The following is a 20,082-nucleotide window of genomic DNA, read 5'->3' on the forward strand; positions in this document are numbered from 1 at the left end:
AAGACACTTATGTTGAGTCAAGCTCACATTATTAACAATTTGCATATTACTTAATAACCCATGTGTCTTTCTTGAAAGCATCTATGAGTGGAAATATTTATTCCTTCATACACATCACTGATTGGCATTTCTGTTATTGAAATCCATGCTATCAAAGTGATGAGTCCTTACCATAGGTACGTCCGTCAACTGCTGTTCTTATCAAAACATCTGTAATAAGAATATATGCACTTTTAAACCATGGAAAGGTTGATATAACAATGTGGTTGTAATCTTTGCTCACAATTATCCAAAATCCTAACTTACACGATGCTATTGGTTGCAAGAAATTAAATCAACACCATCATCATCAACAACAAAGCATTTATTAAACATGTAGCCTCTGTAAATAAAATGTTTGGGGATAGAGGTAGAGGAGTTGTGTAATGTGCATTCAAAGAAATTACAGATTGTTGGAAAATATGAAAAATTAACATGAGAGTAATAACTACTAATATAGGCAACTTTAAAAATAATCAGTGCTTTAGATTTACTTAACTAAGGTTCATTGACAGCAAGTCTGAGTAGAACAAATAAAGTCATTACTCACACAAAAATGGGGCCCAATCTGGGCAATAGGAGGTGATCTAGGAAGGTAAGTCAGTGGGTCCATTGAAGTCTGGGTGCTTGGAAACAGGACCTAGTCGTGTAGGTTTTCTGAAATGTGCCCTTTCTCAGTTTGAGGAAATTCCCTTCTATTCCTAGTTTGCTGACTGTATCATAAATGGATGTTGAATTTTGTTAGCCTTTTCTGTACCTTTTATGATTATCACACACACACACACACACACACACACACACACACAAACTTACCTCATGTATTTTGGTGGTATGGTAATTTGGTATTGATTAGTGAATATTCAAGTAGCCTTGCACTTTGGGAACAAAACCCACTTGGTCATCATGTATGTATATACATTTCATGTAACAGCTGGATTTGATTTGCTAGCATTTTGTTCAGTTTTGCATCTATGCTCTTGAGGGATACTGATCTATAAATTTTTTTCCTACAGTGTCTTTGTCTTGTTTTGGTGTCATTGTAATAATGGCTTCATAAATTGTGTTGGAATATGTTATCCTCCTCTAATATCTGAGTTTGTGTACAATTGGTATCATCTTTTTCTTAAATGACTGACAGAATTCACCAGGGAAGCTACCTGAGCCTGGAATTTTTATTTTGAGAATGTTTTTAAATTATCAATTCAATTTGTTTAACACATATCGCTATTTATATTTTTTATTTATTCTAGTGTCAGTTTTAGTAATTTCTGTCTTTCAGACAACTTATTTGCTTCATCTAAGTTGTCAACTTCATTGGCTTAATGGTTTTTATAATATTGTCTTATATATATTTAAGGAATTTAGGATGCTCAGTGGTATCACCTCTTCCTTTCCTGATGTTGGATTCCTTTCTCTCCAATCCGGCAGGTGCGAACATGAATGTCTTCCAGGCCTCTGTGAACTCTGGGCGGGTGTTCAGCTTGCAGCACCCCAGTGTTTCTTCTTTGTTGAGCCCTATGGATTTGCCCTGTGCAATTTCCAACCAGAGACTCATGAAGACCCCTAACAGATCCCGAGAGCTCTGTTTTTGCCTTGCTCCTCTATACTGCTTTACATCACAGATTCTAGCCACCTCATTCTCCCTGCCTTCCAAGGTCTGTCTCCTCATATCAGTGATATGACTATTTCCATCTTTGGTCCACTACATGCCTTCAGGCTGAAAGCCAAGGTGATTGGAGAGCTTACCTCACTGGTTTCTCTTTTCAAGGGGATCACAGTTCTGCCCCACCTGTTTTCCAACATCTGTAAACAGTTATTTCATATATTTTGTCCAGTTTACCAGTTGTTTGGAGTCCTTATAAGTCTGGTACCAGTTAATCTGCCATGGCCAGAAACATTAATGTTTTATTAAAGATGGGAGAAACTGAGACTCAGATATGTATCTTTTTCAGTGTATACAACTAATAAACATGATTAAACACCCCAGCTATACTTTTTCCACTCTATCATGCTGCCTCTCAACTTATTCAGCAGATGTTTATGGAAGGCATAGATAGAATTTTGCTAGATTTAAGATAATCCCTCAAATTTATCTAATTGGAGTAAAATGATATATTCACATGAAATAATATAAGACAGTGAATTATACAATCTGTGCTAGCAAAGTTTAAAGAAGATGGGAAACAATGTTTTGCAAAGTTGTTTTAACTGGGGAAAGTTATTGCATGTAATAGAAGTACAAGCAAAACAGAAAATATAATACTGAGAAAATATTCAGTGGTTGACATTGGTGAGAACTTTCTGATCTTAATATGTCTTGATGTCAACCATACTGATCTCACTGGGGTCAAGCAAAGTCGTTCTTATCTTTTTATCTTCTCTACAGCCCCTGAAAGAAGTCTATTTGACGATTATTTAGTGTCTCCATTGTAAGGCAGAGATCCTAAAAGCTCATTTATTTTAATCAGATTGAAGGCCTTAACAGTAAGAAAACCAAACACATTTTAGCTTTAGTGGACAACTTAAAATGGTTTAAAGCAACAGATTCCACAGAAAACAATTAAGAGCACCTAAAAATCTCAATGTAATTGAATTAGTTATTTAAAATTTGGTTTGCATAAGGATTTATTTCATAATTTAAGGTATCTGTATATGAAGGAATAGACTTGGTAAAACAGCCAAAAAACAAACAAACCAACAAACAAATCACAAAAGAGTTTACCTATGAGATTTATTATTGTTAAGTGTCAAAACGTACTCCTCATTGTACAAGCAAGTGACATGCCCATCGCATAGCAGAATTCCTGAGTTTGAGGCTTTTGAATAAATATTAGCATCCTTTATATTATGGCTGCTGTGAAATACCCAGAAATGGGAGCCTTTGGCTACTTCTCAAAGCTGTCCCACATTTCCTGAACTTGTAGATGCACTAGGTGTTACAGGTAGACGTTTTTTCCCGTTGTTTCTGGGTGTTGGTAGTCATTTGATTGTACCTAAAACAAAAGAAAGTAGTTTGCTGATATTTAGGCAAAAAGACACACAGAATTATTGATGTCTTCTTAGAATGATTATGCACATAGGATGAGAAAGAATCCCAAAGTGAGTGCAGACAGAAGAAAGTCAATTAATACATAAAAAATGGTTGCTGGAGTGGATGTATTGAGCACGCATTTGCCTCTAAGCCTAAATGTTTGGGAAAGCATCTCTCACTGAATCATAATTTCTAAATTAAAGGTAGAGAAAAGCTGTTGAGGATCATTTCCACCCTGACCCATGTGATATGTGTGAGGGCTTGTGGTTCATCCCTATCACTTTTTCCTGAAAGTGTGAATTAAGCATCTTGATATGTTGAGAGAAAACCGTCACTGTAGTCCTGATGGTCTGAGGCGGACAGTCAACAGCACACAGAAATCACATGTGTTTTCAAACGTCTATGACTAGAGTAAAATAAAAATGGGCTCTGTTGTACGTATTAGTCAGGAGTCTCCTGACTGCAACCTGTAAGAACAGCTCGCTCAAACTTGACTCAACGTGCAGGGCGCCTTGCTGTCGTGAGCCTCGGGGACCTGTACTAGCATGGTTTCTGGGCTTCTTTCTTCTGTCGGTCGGGACCTGGGAATTTGAGTGATCTAAAGTCGGGTTCCTCAGACTTGATACTCTTCCTATTTTGGGCCAGCTCATTCTTTCGTGGGGGCTTTTCTGTTTATTGTAAGATGTTCAGCAGCTTCCTCAGCCTCTGCCCCATAGGTACCAGTATTGCCTCCTGCTCTAGTTTGACAACCATAAATGTCTCTAGACATTGCTAAAGGTCCCATGGGGAAAAAGATTTTCACCAGCTGAGAACCACTGGCCTAAAGATTAATAACATGTACTGCATAGATTCAAATTCTGTCACTATCACTTTCTAGCTATGTGAACTTGAGCAAGTTACTTCACTTCTATGTGCTTACATTTCCTTATCTCCTTAATGATGATTCTAGCATTATCTACAAGATAAGGATACTCTGAGGATTGAGATCTTACAAGTAAAATTCTTAGAACAGTGCTTGTACCTAGTCAGCCTTCAGCTGATGCTAGCTCTTAACATTAACAGCAAGGTTCCCTTCATATGGTAAAGAAATGGCTTCTGGCAGCACCACATTAAACAGAACTAGCTTAATAACTTCAAAGGAATCAACAGCTTTTTTTCTCCCAGGGCATCAACTAGTCCAGCTTGGGTCATGTGACTGTGTCTTGAACCAAGTACAGCTGCCAAGGGGATGGAGTCCTGTGAATGGCTAGGCTTGGCTCAAACCAATCCCATAGCTTAAAAGAAGAGACTTGATTCAAAGAAGTGAGATGGAAAAGCATAATGGACAGGCAAAGTCCAAAGCCACCATGGTCTACTTCAGTGTATAAAAACATGTGCAAAGTAGACTTCCTACCTTGGCAATTGATTCACAGGTCATGAAAACGTGTCTCTAGTCACATTTTGGTGAATCTCCTGGGGCAAAGAGGTCAGCAAATGATCAGACCAGACAATATCAAGATGTGACAAGAAAATGACCATCTGAAAAGGTATCAGAGGCAGACCTGCTATCCCCAAAACTAGAGGCAGGGAAAGCCTGGTTGCAGCAGAAGAAATGGACATGCTGTTCTTTGCCAGTTTTGTAATGAGAAAGACAAAGCTGGAATAGTACCGATCAAAGCCACCATTCATTGAGTTCTTCCCAGGGGATAGATGCTATATTGTGTTATCTCAATACAACATCTCTGCATGGTCATTGATATGATTCCCATTTTTAAAATGAGGAGACTGAAGGTTTTCTAGAAAAGATGAGTAAATGTGGCTAAGGTTCACAACCAGTAAGGGATGGAGCCAGAATTCAAGCCTAAGCTTGTCTGACATCACAGCTCCTACCCATCCCCACACTGCCATCCCAGAGTCTGACCAAAATGCACAGGAAAGCTAAGCTACCAGATTTTGGGTGGGGTGTGTGTGTGGGTACATACTTACTGAAGAAGACAGGGCATTAATTAGGGCTTTCCTGATTGGCAAGTGAGCCCAGCAAGCACTGCTGTGTGAAATCTCCAAATTTCACGTACTAGGGATGGAAGTCCAGACAGGATGAGTCCTCCCTGCCAGAAATTCACTTTTCTTGCCTTATGGTTGTCTTGAGTTTTTGCGCTTTCAGATGTTGCCTTTCGTTTAACAACCCAGCTCAATTCAACTTCTAGTCAGCGCTAGACTTAGACAAGTGGTCACCATGGATAAGAAGAAAACAAATTTCAAATAATAAAATTTACACTTTTTTCCGTACATTCATTACATAAACTGCATGTGACATAACATTTCAACTTCATTGGAATTGCTTTTCACGTCAAAGTTTCCTCCATTATTTGTGATTGGATAGCCCTAGTTATTCCTACTTGGTAAAGTCTTGACCCAGGTTAGTTGCACTGAGACACCCTTATTGTGAGTGATGATGCAATGAACATGGGGTTGCAGATAACTCTATGAGATCCTGACTTCAATTCCCTTGGATACCTACACAGAAGCAGAATTGCTGAATCATATGATATTGAACAAATTTCTTTTCTTTTTTTTTTTTTTCCAGTACACGGGCTTCTCACTGCTGTGGCCTCTCCCGCTGCGGAGCACAGGCTCCGGACACGCAGGCTCAGCGGCCATGGCTCACGGGCACAGCCGCTCCGCGGCATGTGGGATCTTCCCAGACCAGGGCACAAACCCGTGTCCCCTGCATCAGCAGGCGGACTCTCAACCACTGTGCCACCAGGGAAGCCCCTCCCATAGGTTTTTGATCATCGTGTTTTCATTGTTATTTGTCTCTAGGTATATTTTGATTTCCTCTTTGATTTCTTCATTGATCGCCTGGTTATTTAGTAATGTATTGTTTAGCCTCCCTGTGTTTGTGTTTTTTACGTTTTTTTCCCTGTAATTGATTTCTAATCTCATAGCGTTGTGGTCAGAAAAGATGCTCGATATGATTTCAATTTTCTTAAATTTACTGAGGCTTGATTGGTGACCCAAGATGTGATCTATCCTGGAGAATGTTCCATGTGCACTTGAGAAGAAAGTGTAATCTGATGTTTTTGGATGGAATGTCCTATAAATATCAAGTAAATCTATCTGGCCTATTGTGTTATTTAAAGCTTGTGTTTCCTTAGTAATTTTCTGTTTGGATGATCTGTCCATTGGTGTAAGTGAGGTGTTAAAGTCCCCCACTATTATTGTGTTACTGTCAATTTCCTCTTTTATAGCTGTTAGCAGTTGCCTTATGTATTGAGGTGCTACTATGTTGGGTGCATATATATTTATAATAGTTATATCTTCTTCTTGGATTGATCCCTTGATCATTATGTAGTGTCCTTCCTTGTCTCTTGTAACATTCTTTATTTTAAAGTCTATTTTATCTGATACGAGTATTGCTACTCCAGCTTTCTTTTCATTTCCATTTGCATGGAATATCTTTTTCCATCCCCTCACTTTCAGTCTGTATGTGTCCCTAGCTCTGAAGTGGGTCTCTTGTAGACAGCATATATATGGGCCTTGTTTTTGTATCCATTCAGCAAGCCTGTGTCTTTTGGTTGGAGCGTTTAATCCATTTACGTTTAAGGTAATTATCGATATGTATGTTCCTATTACCATTTTCTTAATCGTTTTGGGTTTGTTTTTCTCAGTCCTTTTCTTCTCTTGTGTTTCCCACTTAGAGAAGTTCCTTTAGCATTTGTTGTGTAGCTGGTTTGGTGGTGCTGAATTCTCTTAGCTTTTGCTTGTCTGTAAAGATTTTGATTTCTCCATCGAATCTGAATGAGATCCTTGCTGGGTAGAGTGACTTGGTTGTACTCTAGTAACCTAGTTACTAGAGTAACTAGGTTCTTCCCTTTCATGACTTCAAGTATATCATGCCATTTCCTTCTGGCTTGTAGAGCTTCTGCTGAGAAATCAGCTGTTAACCTTACGGGAGTTCCCTTGTATGTTATTTGTCATTTTTCCCTTGCTGCTTTCAATAATTTTTCTTTGTCTTTAATTTCTGCCAATTTGATTACTATGTGTCTCAGCGTGTTTCTCCTTGGTATTATCCTGTATGGGACTCTCTGTGCTTCCTGGACTTGGATGGCTATTTCCTTTCCCATGTTAGGGAAGTTTTCGACTATAATCTCTTCAAATATTTTCTCGGGTCCTTTCTCTCTCTCTTCTCCTTCTGGGACCTCTATAATGTGAATGTTTTTGTGTTTAATGTTCCAGAGGTCTCTTAGGCTGTCTTCATTTCTTTTCATTCTTTTCTCTTTATTCTGTTCTGCAGCAGTGAATTCCACCATTCTGTCTTCCAGGTCACTTACCTGTTCCTCTGCCTCAGTTATTCTGCTATTGATTCCTTCTAGTGTATTTTTCGTTTCAATTATTGTATTGTTCATCTCTGTTTGTTTGTTCTTTAATTCTTCTAGGTCTGTGTTAAACATTTCTTGCATCTTCTTGATCTTTGCCTCCATTCTTTTTCCGAGGTCCTGGATCATCTTCACCATCATTATTCTGAATTCTTTTTCTGGAAAGTTGCCTATCTCCACTTCATTTAGTTGTTTTTCTGGGGTTTTATCTTGTTCCTTCATCTGGTATGTAGCCCGCTGCCTTTTCATCTTGTCTATATTTCTATGAACGTGGTTTCTGTTCCAAAGGCTGCAGGACTGTAGTTCTTCTTACTTCTGCTGTCTGCCCTCTGGTGGATGAGGCTATCTAAGAGGCTTGTGCAAGTTTCCTGATGGGAGGCGAGACTTCTTGATCATTTTAGCAAGATGTAAGATTGAAAGTTGTATTTAGAGAACTAGACCTGATGGTTTAAGTTAAGGAATCCAGAGGGAAAAGAAAGGGGCAGGACTGGGGTGAGGCACCCACTTCTTCTTCCCCTGGAGAATGGCAGAAAGAGAAAGATGAAAGGTGGGAGAAAGGAAAGCAATTAGAGATCATGGGTCTTGATGGTTTCTCTTTGGGCTGCAGTTTAGAGGGCAGATGTGTTAGAGAAGCATAGGAATTATTGTAAGGAAAAGGAAATTTTGTCCAGATTCCAACTGGAACTCTAGAATAGACCTTTCCTTCGTTGTTCTCTTCCATCCACATCCTTCTATCCTAACCCTACCTTACCAACCTCTAATGCGTCTATATGAAAGTAAGTTTGGCTTCCCAGCCTGGTTATGCAGAGAGAAGTCCTTCAATTCTCTTTCATGGGCCAGGTTCATATCCTGTGTGGAATGGAAGAGACCCAGAAGTTGCTTTGTCCTCTTAAGAAGGAATTTAAAAGGTATTTGACATGAGATCCTTTAGGACTGTGACAGCACATCCTGTGCCAATAGGTGGGGTAGCCTTCAGCAGAGGTTGGGAAAGGGCCAGCCAGGCATGAGGTGGATGGAAGGTATGTCAGATCCAAGGTAAAACTAGGTCATTAGGGAGAGCTGCTGATAAAACCAAGAGAGGAAGGGTCATGAGTTACCCTGGCCACAGACATCATCCATAACCACCAATGGCAAGAGGTGTTTCTGCATATCCTCATCCCCTACCTCCATCTGATTTTAATTTTTAGGAAAGTCATATGATAGGGTTTGTCTAAATTCAGAGTGGGCTGGGTCCCTGCAGTTAGAACTGCAACTGTTTGCATAATGAAGATGAAAAGGTACAGGAAATCAACTCTGTCATCTAATTTATGATGGCCACAACCACTCACTGTTGGCCAGACTTTGGGAATTTGAGCTTGCTGCCTACTGCATGTCAGTGAGAAGGGCTGGCCAGAAGAGAGGATGGACAGTACAGTGACCTGGCCCATAGCCTGGACTTGCACACAGCCAGCAGCAAAGCAGCCACTAGCAAACTGGCCAGGAGACATGAGCAATTGAGGCAGCTTAATCTAATTTTAATAAATATGGGGATTTTACTTCCCTCAAAAAATAACAAAAACAGAAAAGAGAGAGCCATTGCAAATATCCTCCGTTATACCCATTCATGCCTTGAGGCTACATTTCAGCTCTGTGCTGATATGGGCGTTCTTAGTTTCCCTTTTGTTGTGCTTTAAAAATGTATTTGCATATTGCAAAATACTCCACAGGCATAAACTGAAGTCTTGGTCCTTAAACATAAAATATCCAAAATAAATTATGTCAAAAAAATGAAACTGACAAATATTTACAGTTAGTTAGGCATCGTGAGAAATAGAAATGAGGAAAGGCGTGAAGCTGACAATCGAGTTACAGTGACGGATATCAAGGCATGAGAAGCTTGTGGCTGCCCATGGCAAGAAGAGGTAGACTCAGACTGAGCACAGTCAATGCCCAAGAAACAGAGAAGGGAGAGACCACCTCAGCCAGTGGTGGGGGCTGGGGTTTACCCTGGAGGCTGAGCCAGATAAAGGGTGGGACTGGGCAGTCATGGGGGCAGATCAATCTACAAAGGATGCTATACATCAGAAATACAATGCCAATTAGCCCAGCCTGACACTCCTTGTATAATTTTCACACTGTAAATCGGCCCAGCTACAACCAGAGTAGGCAGCATCGCAGTGGGGAAAGTGACAAACCCACCCTACTGGCACTACTAGCTTAGTAGAGGATTTTTCCAAGTTGGGAGGCACAACCCAGGCCAGCCTCCAGTCCCAAGAGCAGCTTGCTGATGCCACCTGGTATCGCAGTCCTTGGAAGCTGAAATTCTGTAATTACTCACAGTAGCCAAGACAGGGAAACAACCTAAGTGTCTGTCAGTGAATGAATGAAAAAAGATGATGTGGTGCACACACACACATTCACACACACAGAGGAATATTATTCAAGCCATGAGAAAGAAGAAAATCCTACCATTTGTGACAACTTAGATAACTCTTGAGGGCATTATGCTAAGTGAAATAAGTCAGATAGTAAAAGACAGATATTGGGGCTTCCCTGGTGGCGCAGTGGTTGAGAGTCCGCCTGCCGATGCAGGGGACACGGGTTTGTGCCCCGGTCCGGGAAGATCCCACATGCCGCAAAGCAGCTAGGCCCGTGAGCCACGGCCACTGAGCCTGCACGTCCGGAGCCTGTGGTCTGCAACGGGAGAGGCCACAACAGTGAGAGGCCTGCGTACTGCAAAAAAAAAAGAAAAAAAAAAAAAAAAAGACAGATATTGTATGAACTCACTTATATGTGGAATCTAAAAAAGACAAACTCAGAGAAACAGAGAGTAGAGTGCTGGTTACTGGGGGTTGAGGGAGTGGGGAAGTGGGGAGATATTTGTCAAAGGGTACAAACTTCCAGTTATAATAAGGTTAATAAATTTGGGGATGTAATGTACAGAATGGTGATTATAGCTAATAATACTGTATCATATAATTGAATGTTGCTAAGAGAGTAGATTTTAAATGTTCTCACCACAAAAAAGAAACAGTAACTATGTGACAGGATAGAAGTGGTAGCCAATGCCATGGTGGTAATGATTTTACAGAATATAATGTATCAAATCAACACTTTGTGCACCTTAAGCTTACACAATGCTATGTATCAATTATATCTCAATAAAACTAGAAAAATGTTAAAAACAGAAACTTGTTTAAGGTCATACAACTGGAAATGGTAGAACTGGTTTTGAACTTGTACTATTTTCAGAAAGTCTAGACCTTCCCTACTAGGAAGCCTTTCGAAGACAAAACTTTAACCACCCTGCCTTGTAATATGGGGGCTAAATTAGATGATCCAAATACAGAGCAATGTCTATGGCTTTATTCCATCAAAATAATGATTTGATACAGAGATGAAAACAAATTCCACAAGGTCTCTTAACTTGAGAGTTCTTAACTTTGTTTGCTATCATCTTTGTTTTCCTAAAGCCCAAGAAAATGTACTTAATATGCCCAAACCAATACAGCCTGTGGCTCATGGCTAAGTCCAAAAAAAAAAAAAAAAAATCAGTATTTCCAGGTTGAGTAGGAGAAAAAGCAGGATGTATTGGCTGATTGCTTTATATAAAACAGAGAAGAAAGAACAAAGAAGTTGCCACTCTCTTGTTTTGTACAAGCAGCACCCACCACAAAGATTTTGGGCTTCATGGAGAGAACTGGAGATCCTAATTCAGTAGGTGCCCAGGCAGAGAGCATTTAGAACATGGGGAAATGGAAGGAGCAGTGGCCGGGCTAGGGTGCCACAGCAGAGTGAAAATTGCTCTTACAGTTATGTGTGATGGCCTGGACGTGCAGAAAAGAGACATCCTTCCACTTCCCTGTGGAACAAATGTCAACAAGCATCACATGACAGATGAAGTTGGAATTTACCTTTGCCTGTTCTGAGAAAACAGCTCCAGCTTATGTCACTTTTATATGTGTGAATGTTGGTGCCCCAGGAACACGATAAGCATCTTGAGAGCAGGAACTGTCTTCCACTTCTTTGTAGACGTACCAGGTGGGCAGGTAGACACCTTTCAATAAGTATGGAATGAAGGAGCTGTCCCTGCAATGGTCATTCCCTTCCATTTCGCTGTAGCATCTGAAGAGATGTGCAAAAAAAGGAGAGTAATTCTGCAACTCAGTGAATTTCCACAGAAACCCAGCCATAAATTATGAATATCCCCTCCCTCACGGGCTCCCCAACCTTTTCTCTTGTCATCACCTCCACATCATCTCTTCTTCCTCCTCTTTCCCAGCAAATCACCTTACCTTTTCCTCCATGCTTGGCCTTATAGCCTCCTAAACCCAGGTACGTGGACATGTGTGCTCTCACCGCACCTGCTTATGTAGGTTTTTCACTAGCTCCCATTAAAGTCTGGAGCTACTTCTCCATACTCTGGCTTTGGCACTTTTTTCCCAGTATATTTTGATGAAACCAAATGGTTCTGACATATCCATATGTACCACACTCTGCCATAGATGAATGAGGAAATAGAGAAGGAAGACAGAAGAGTGGTGGGAAAAGTAGGTGAGAGAATGAGAGTAAAGAAGCAAAGCAATAACTTAAGTTTGAGAAATACAGACATTACTAAAAGCCGCAGAAGATAAAGTATTCTAACCCTTAAAATGAGGTACAGAATGTGGAAGAGTATTGCAGTATATGAAAATACAAAGAAATTCAGGGCAACACCCAGAAAGTAGGGTGGGGAGAGACAAACAAAATCGAATTGTGGCATGTTATTCTTTCAAAGGAGAGAAGGAAACTTACTTAGCATGATATGATCAGAGAGAATAGATTAAGCTTGAAGACAGTGGGGCTGAGCCTGAGTTACTGAGAGATTAGAATAATTTAGGAGAAAAGAACCAGGTCCCTCCGAACCTGTTAACTTCCTGACTCTGTGACATTTCTCTTTCCATGTCCCAGACCCACTGAAATGCCAGCTGTCTGTGATAGAGCCCCATGGGGTTCAGCGTTGGAAGCTGTCATGGCCACATGCAAAAGGTGAGCTTAGGGTACCCGGAACATAAAGTGCTTCTCAGAGCTCCCCCCACCCCGCCTGCCATCAGACCTGCCTTTGACATTTTAGGACTGAGGTCAAGAGTACATGTATCATAAATCTAAATAGTAAATTATATCAAGCTAACAACCATTAAAAAAAATCTATTCTTTTTTAAAAATTTTATTTATTTAATTTATATATATTATTGATTTTTGGCTGCATCCGGTCTTCGCTGCTGCACACGGGCTTTCTGTAGTTGCGGTGTGCGGGTTTCTCATTGCGGTGGCTTCTCTTGTTGCGTAGCACGGGCTCTAGGTGTGCAGGCTTCAGTAGTTGCGGCATGTGGGCTCAGTAGTTGTGGCTCACGGGCGTACTTGCTCCACGGCATGTGGGATCTTCCCGGACCAGGGATCGAACCTGTGTCCCCTGCATTGGTAGGCGGATTCTTAACTACTGAGCCACCAGGGAAGTCCCCCCAAAATACATTCTATCTCCCTACCTTGGTGAATATAGATTTTTAATAATCTGGAAATTCAGCTTCTAAAATTAAAGCTTTTGGAGTCCATGGAATACTCTACTGAAACTTGGAGGTGCAGAGAAAGCTGGTCTTCAGTCTTCAAATCCTGCACTTCCTACACACAACACCCTCGTTTCCCAAACAGCCTTCATCCTGTACCACATTTACATGGACATCCTCACCTGCATATACAAAGCCAAATTTTTTTCACATATTTTCCCTGCCAAAAGCTACCCTTTGGCTTCCTTTGACCACTCCTGAAGCCCACATCTTCCAGTCTAGCAGTTCAGTCTGTCCACAGGAAGACGGAACAGGGGGTAGTTTGCACTGGCCCCAAAAGCAGGCTTGGGACACATGGAACACGGTCTAGAAGTGAGGACATAGTCTCTGCTTGGGCTCACACCCATAACCCTGTATGTTCTTTACTTTGTGGGGAGGAGTGCAGCCAGGGGACGACCAGAGAGAAGGCTTCAAAAGCCTGATATCCAAGGCCTGTCTTGAAGCACTGCCCCTGTGGTCATTAATTGTGCATACTGGGCATTTAACTGTGGAAACCACTAGGCTAGTCTGAAAATTATGCATAGCAGTGAAAAGGGATACAGTTAAAGTGATAAATGGGAAGGATAGTTCAATGGTTGTATTAGAAAAAGTAATCAACTCTCATACCTCACAAATGTCCACCAGGTTCCTGGTCTCAATAAATGGCACCATCAGAAACCTGGACTCACTCTAAGTTTCTCCTATGCCCTTGCCACCATATTATGCTTCACCCATTCCATTTCCCAAATGCCTTTCACACAGGTTGCTGAGTGCAAGGCCACCCTCTGATATATGGCCCTTGAGTAGGCTGATGTGCTGAGGGGCAGGGAAGGGACCAACGGCCACGTGAAGCCCCTTGTCAGGAACTTCTTACACATTTTCTTTTGGAAGAGATTGACTCTTGAAGGGAAGATTCATGTTGGATTAGAGAGGAGTGGTTAGGCCATTCTGAATCTGTATGTCCTTGCGCACGAAACTATGAGAGGAAGAAAGGAATCAGGCTTTCATTCTTTTTGTTTATTTTTAGCGTAGTTCATCTTTAACATTGACCAGAGCCATACTCTTCAATGGTAACGTACCCTTCTGTAAGGGCATCAAGAAGCTATACTTGTGCTCTCTTCTGTCATCCCTCCAAACCCTTGACCGGTTGGCCAACTGGATTATCTCTGAGAATCCTTCACCTTCCAGGGACCTTTAAGAATCCCTTACACAGCAGCGCCCATAGCTCAGGAAACACAGCTCTGCTCAAGCCTGGAGGTGAAGGCTTCTAGCTTGGCTGGACAAAGGTGTGAGAACCTGAGTGTGATGTCAGCCGACCACGTGGACAATTTTAAGTCAGCCCCAGTGTGTTCTCAGCTGCCCAGCTCTAAATAGAAGTCTTGTGGGCAACATGGAACCTCAGCTGTTTTATAACCATCCTCCCAAACTTCAAAGCACTTGGCCCAGATGAGCCAGTGAAATCAGATATACATATATATTTTTAATTTTTATTTTATACTTCTCATGTCCATGCAGTTGGAATCACCTGTAAATTAGGTGTTACAGCATTGTAGTTTGGTTAGATGCAATGGTTTAGAAATGTAGCTTTAGTTTGTGATGAGATAATAGCTGCTTTTCTTTGTTGTGACAGTAGCAATAAAGTTACTACGATGTAAAATGTGGTAACCAACCCAAACTACTGAAACAAAGCCACGAATCAGAGGCTGCCCAGCTCTGAGAACTTTATATGCAGAAGTGACAGTGGGTTGCGATCTCTGAACAAGTAGCACAGGGAACCCTGTCATAGCCATTATATGGGTCGTCTTTGCTGTCGGTCAAATCACGTTCCCCAAACTACGTGGTAAAATTCTGTTGGGATACAGAAAAATTTAATGCCATTTACATCACACAGAGGGGAGACTTTGTTGAGCCTAAGCTGGTATTCAGATGTGTCTGGACAAGTATGAAGAACTGGTGTATTGTTCAAGGTCTCAAGGAACCAATTTTCTGAGAAAATTGGCTGGGAAAGTACTCTTTTGTACCATTGCCTGGGAGAAAGCCTGAGATGGAGAGGAAAGTATCATATTTACGTGAGATATTCTTCCTATTTTGACTTTACCTTGCATGCCTGTACCTTGTAGACTGCGCTATAGGCGAAGGTTGAATGTTTTTTTTTTTTGAAGGAAATGTAAGCTAAGGGGCAACCACACTAACAGTTTTAATGCTCTGGTGATACAATGTGCCATGGAGTGCAGGAGAGATGCGTTTTCACTGGAGGGCTCCCAAGTAGTGAGGACAGAAGGGGGCAGGTTGAGAACTTTGGACGCAGCAGGAGAGAAGTAGGGCCCTTGGCACTGGCCTCAATGTTCTTATCAATCTTGGCTGCACTACGGTGGCAAAGCACCACTGTCAGGGGCTTTAAGTTGAGCCAACGTTAACAAGAAAAGTAAGAGACAATCCATGGGCTTGTGTGAAGCAACCCAGGAATGCCAGGAAGTATTGATGGGGGGTTGGGAGAGAGGGACATATGTGTGCCTCTTGCAGAGTACTTAGTTCCCAAAGGTTAGGCAAATACCAGCAAAATTTGGGCTATTACTGTGATTGTGACCCTGTTTGTACCAGAAGCTAGCAAAGCTAAGATGACATGAGTTACAAATGGTAAAAACTTTGGTGTGATACTAACAGCTAATATTTATTGAGTATTTACTATGTGCTAGAGATTGTTTTACATGCTTTTCATATATTATTTCATTTTTTTACAGTAACCATGTAAAACAACTCTCACTGTTAGCTCCATTTCTCAGATGAAAGATTTGTAGCACTTCAGTCTTACCCAAGGTCATAAATACTAAGTGGCTGGCCAGAGCTGGGAACTGCACTCATAGAGTCTGACTCTCCAGCTGTGCTCATGGCTTTTACGTGATTCCACCCTTATTCACACTATTCTGAGAGCCACTTTTTGTATAGCATTTCAGAGCGATGTTTCTCTACCAGGCAATTTCCCTGGACCCCGAAGTACCACAAACACACCTGTATCAGTAACTTTATATAGATATATAATACCATGCAAAGTATACAACAATGTAAATGTCTTCATATACACACACATCACAGGAAAACAATTTCCTGAGCCCATCAGAGAATCAAATTTCTGTTAATTTGGTGGAAAAGGACAAATGTTCTAAGAAACACTAACTAGGGCCCAGAGGAAAAAAATGTTACATTTTCTGCACAGCGACCCATTGTGAAGCCACCCAGTTTTCTTAGAATTCCATTTTAACTCACGCCAAATGGGCCCTCCCAATGGCCCTGGAAACAGCATCCGGATGTTCAGATCCCTTACGTGTGAAAGGCATGCAACCAGATACATAAAATCCGGGGCTCAACTTTGTTTATAGACTTTTTTTTTTTTTTTTGGCTGGTTAAAAAGCTGACAGACTGTATTACAGCTAACATTCCCATATTGATTATACCATTTCTGAGGCTGGCCTCTCTGTGACAGGAGCAGCAGAATTAGTTTTTTCCTTGTTAAATATTTGTAAATCATTCGTACTTTTATGGGGTACATAACCTGGCTGTTACCCTTCAAATAATCTTCTTGTTACTTGTTTAAACAAGAAATATCTCCTAGAGTGCAGTGTCACTTTTGTCCTTCAATGAGACTACAACATAAGGACTTCTCTTGCTTGTGAAATACAAAAGGCCATCCAGGCCATGGTTACAGAAGATAGGTCTGTAAGAGGCTCTGTCCAAAGAGACTCAAGAACATCCACTGTTGCCTCTTGCTCTGCTTACACTACTGGGAAGCAGCTAGACTGGGAAAAAATGTTTTATTTTCCTTTGTTTTTTTTTTTGCTTTTTGTTTATTTCAAGCTACTGAGAGCCACAATTGTCAGTCTCAATCATTAAAAAGCACTGGTTTGGGGTTCATAGTGGAAAGTATTAATGCCACCTATAATTACATCATCGTAGGGTGAACATAAAGCATGCATTATTAAGGTACAAATCTGAAATGCGGCTTTTTCTTTATTGTGTCCATTGAGAGTCACTACCTAAAAATAGGCAGCATAGGAGGCCATCCAAATATTCCAACAATGCTACAGTTATCAAAAGGCTCTCGGAAATCCTCTTTGGATGTGGACCGTCCAGTATAATAGCACAGCCCTTTGAATAACGTTAATGATCATAAATCCTTTCTTCTTCTTTCAAAAGTTGGAGTGAATTTGATTTTGATTAAAGAACAAAAGTCACTTGACTATAAATCTGATAAATAAGTTGCATTAAAAACACCGTGTATGGGTTCGATTCCTGGCCAACGCACCAAAAAAAAAAAAAGAAAAAACTGTGTATGTTGATATAACATACATAAAATAGCAAGATATAAATCTAAAGTGAGGAGTAGGATTGTGTCTAGTGACTTGTAAAGAAGCCAAAGATCTGTGCAAGAGCAGTGTCCCTGGAACAGGCACAGAGCCTGAGCACAAGCTCCATGTTTGTAGGTGGCAGAAACCCATACAGACCAGTGTAAGTACAAATTATAAGAATGTGCAATAGTTCACAACACCTTAGGTCAGGCTGCAAAGTTGGGCCCCGCGAGAGAACATAATCATAAATTAGAAAGCCACAAGAAAGGAAGATCACTTGTTTACTCTTCCTGAGACCCCTGGATTTCATCACGGCATTTCATGGTGCCTTTTTTTTGAGTCTTTCTCTGCAGATGGGTTGACTACTTCCACAGGAACTCAACTCAAAGAGCTAGCTGAGGCTGGCCTGCGACTAGCACAACCGAGCAAGACAGAGAAACTGCTGGGGTCATCCGGCCATGCTGTGGATGGAGGGTGTGGCGTGTGGGATGCAGGCAGATGCAGTGCAGTAGAGAGCAGAGGAGGTTAGGTGTTGGTGCCTGGCCCAGGGGGATTGAATGACATAACGCCACTGTTTGGTGACTTGTGAATACCCAAGATGGCTTGCTTTAGAGCCAGAACCTAGTGCTTAAATGTCTTTGAAGGAAAGACACATTTGGACCACGTTTTGAAGGCTGTGCATCCAGATGATGGCTACAGAGAAGGCAGATCGGTGTGTCTGCCTGCCAGGTGAAGAAAGATGTGCAGGTAGGCAATGATTCCTGTGCTTGCTATTCAGTCTCCAGCTCATACTTTTTTTTTTTTTTTTTAATGTGAAGGCCAAATTTTAGATCTCAATGGAGAAGAAATGAGCAATTATAAATTTGGTTTATACCACTCAGTCCCCTCAATCCTTTTTGCATCCCAGGCAAATCAATGTGTGGCCCTCTGTATCAATTATTATTATAGCTGCACCAAATGGTTTTCCTGTGTGTGAACACACACACACACATATTAGGACAATAAAAACCTTACATTTACATACATTTAGTAGTATTCCAAAATGTTTAAAAAATTTTTCCTTCGTATAGTAACTGTAGAAGACAGAACAGGGGCTTCCCTGGTGGCGCAGTGGTTGAGAGTCCACCTGCCGATGCAGGGGACACGGGTTCGTGCCCCAGTCTGGGAAGATCCCACATGCCGCGGATTGGCTGGGCCTGTGAGCCATGGCCGCCGAGCCTGCGCGTCCGGAGCCTGTGCTCCGCAACGGGAGAGACCACAACAGTGAGAGGCCCGCGTACCGCAAAAAAAAAAAAAAAAAAAAAGCTACTTTAAGACAGAACAGTATTAGTTTTAGCCATACAAAATTGTCATTTTTGTTAGTCAAAAGCAGCCGATTTTATATACTTCATCTTAATATTAGCATAACCATTTAATACATGAGAGATGTTAGGGAACCGACCTGGAGTTTTCCTGTCTCCTAAGTTCTTGAAATAGAACCAGAATCCATGTCTTCTGACCCTTATCTCAGTGTCATTTCCACCACAATATTATATATAAAGATTATATATACCCGTATGCAATATAAACCCAACCCAACTGAAAACAAACTTGCCTATGTTTGTTTTGTGATAAATTTACTACAGATATACGTAACAAGAAAAACTTCAAGAAATCTGCTTTAAATGCTCTTCATTAATTTTTTGCAACCTTATGCATTTTTTTCCAAATTAGCAAAGTGCAAAGAATCAAGTCACTTATGCCATGAAAAGATTACATATTTAGCTTTTCAAATTAGTTAGCTAGGAGTAAATTATTTTTTACCTCTGCTGTTAGGGTTCAGGGAGCTAAAGAAAAGAAAAAAGAATTGTCTGATTAAATGGAAAAAAATAGAATTATTATGTCATGAAAAATTATTTCTCAACATCTCTTATTTTTCTTTTTGAAAGAAGTGAACCAAAGTCTCTCCATTTTGAGAAAAACAGAAGTATATCTTTTGTTTCTGATATTGTCCTCTTAAACAATATCTGAAACGGAATTCAAATCAATAACCCATTCCCTCTTCTGATTATACTAATGTTTCTTTAAAATACAGATGTGTTTCGAATGACTAAATCATCTATCACTGGTTAGACTTGTTTTTAATGCTACAGGGGATTCAAGCATATTATTATACATGCAATGTTTTCCCAAGATTTAGCAAATGACTATCAAACATGAAAATACAGTTTAACAACTTAAACTAAAAGAAATGTACATCATTAATTTAAATTCAATTAGCTGGCTGCAACCCAACAAACGGCACTGGTTAAGTGCCTCAAGTGTGTGGTGTGGGAATTCCACGGGTCCAGCAAGCCCCTGATTTCTGTGAGCAGCTCAGCAGTTGTTTGGTTGCCCTGGAAAACAGACCCTTTCTCCCCACGCTGCACTCACAGCTTCTCAGGGCAGGGGGAAGATGCCACCAATTTGTTTACCCATGAATGCTTTTTTGAGAGGAGAGAGACCTCTGTGCTTCAATATTTTCCCCTTGGACGGAAACTTGGGGCGGGGGAAGGGGGGTACTTCGGTGTCATTTTACTGTTTTTATCTTTCTAGTTATTTGAGAAGGTTCTTTTACTTTCTAAGCTTAAATCCTAAGCAAAAAAAAAAAAAAAAAAAAAATCTGCACTATTACTCATTATTATTTCCAGAAAAAAAAACAGGTTATCAAAAAATTCAGGATGGGAAGAAATCTCCAGAAATGTCCTCTGATTGCAGGTGTATTTCATCTG

At 40.8% G+C, this 20,082-nt stretch overlaps 1 long non-coding RNA gene across 1 annotated transcript; it reads right to left on the reverse strand.

The window, feature by feature from the left end:
• Positions 1 to 294: 294 nt before the first annotated feature.
• Positions 295 to 19,561, reverse strand: LOC125960773 (uncharacterized). Its single transcript, XR_007470785.1, has 4 exons — positions 18,347 to 19,561; positions 11,322 to 11,532; positions 2,762 to 3,032; positions 295 to 1,918 (listed from the first exon to the last, which is right to left on the reverse strand). It is a non-coding gene; the product is annotated as an uncharacterized LOC125960773 (long non-coding RNA).
• Between the last annotated feature and the right edge of the window lie 521 nt (positions 19,562 to 20,082).

The sequence above is a fragment of the Orcinus orca genome, chromosome 13, assembly GCF_937001465.1.
Source record: "Orcinus orca chromosome 13, mOrcOrc1.1, whole genome shotgun sequence".
NCBI lineage: Eukaryota > Metazoa > Chordata > Mammalia > Artiodactyla > Delphinidae > Orcinus > Orcinus orca.